Here is a 1,512-nt window from a genome sequence, read left to right as displayed (position 1 = left end):
ATGGTAAGTGTGCACTTCATTAATACCCCATACAGAGAAGTGTTTACTTGGCTCATACCCTAACTCACTCTCCCTCTCTCTCAAATCCCTCTTTCATTTTTTACTAGTAAGTTGTGTGAAGTATCCAATGCAAGCAAATCACTTGAGAGGATTGAATACTACATACGGAAGCTGTGATGCTTTACGAAGCCTCACAAAGCCCCATGAATGTTCTACAGCGTTCTGTAACCCTTGTGGCCCAAGCTGCATGTGAAGGCTTGTTTTACCCACTGGGATGAAGAAGTACTCTGTGGGAAGACTTATTGAAATTAAATGTTTCTGCTTTGGCACCACTTTCCCCAACACACACACACACACACACACACACACCACCATTGTTTCCTAACAAAGTATGCAACAATACCGCTTCATTTGCCACAGAATCAACTCATAAACATAAAAGGATGCATAATCATCAATGGGAGTATTGTGAATAAAACCATAGTGCAACCATTTCCAAACATCAGCTAAGGCGTCCCAGAGAGACTGTCGTTCAGTTCTGTAGTTGTTCTTAACAATCATATTTGACTTTTGTTACTTGTGCTTCTGTCAAAGCCATGTGTTCATGTAATATCATTAATTGAATATCATGCATTATATTGTAATGTCAGGTTTTTGACTCCTCTGGTTAAATGTTGGAGAGTTTTGTCTTTTTATGAAGCCCAACTTTTTTTCTCAATTGTTGTTTATAAAGTTTTACCGTGTTCACCGGTCTGATGATGATGGCTTTACATTCAGCTCAATCAATCATGTGTGGTGTGTTGAGAATCGTGAACATTTCGGTCTGGGATTGGGCTACGCAAAGTAGCGTTGTTTTGCGTTCTCACGGGGCACATTCAAGTCTTCACAATGTTCATGAAAACCTGAATAATTTAGTTAATTTTTAGCACTTTAAAAATTAACATTCTCCAAATGTTTTTTGAATCCATAATATCTTTTGTGAATTGTAAATAGTGTGAGTGGGTGACAGTGAGCGAGAGAGTTAGAAATGAAAAGAAGATATTGCACTTTGTCAATAATATAAATGCCAAGGGTTAAAAAATATTCTAAAGTTGTTCCGGTCCTGGGAGGTATAAAGGCTATAAACATTACTGTGATGTTTAATCATATCTCCATCCTTCTAAAGGTGCAATCTGTAACTTCTCATTCCCCCTGCGACAAGAATCACAATCGACCTGAAACAATACACAAGGAAAAATTATTTAGTAAGGTTTGACCAATTATATACAGAATACGACTTTCTGCATCGGTCCCAAGAAAAGTGTTGAGTTGAATTTACAGATTACAGATTGCCCCTTGAAGACAAATCTCCACTGGCTGTTTGTGTGTAAAGTATGTGGACAAGGAGTTAGAACTTATTATCACTGTGTAAAAAATAAAATAATATCTTGTTTAAGAATTATTGAATTTGTTGGGTTGTCTAATAATACTCATTTAAACACATTTTGGTAACGACTTTGTTTAACTTCCTAT

The sequence above is a fragment of the Coregonus lavaretus genome (genome assembly GCF_964263955.1).
Source record: "Coregonus lavaretus genome assembly, chromosome: 23".
NCBI classification, from domain to species: Eukaryota; Metazoa; Chordata; class Actinopteri; order Salmoniformes; family Salmonidae; genus Coregonus; species Coregonus lavaretus.
This window is presented reverse-complemented; position numbering follows the sequence as displayed.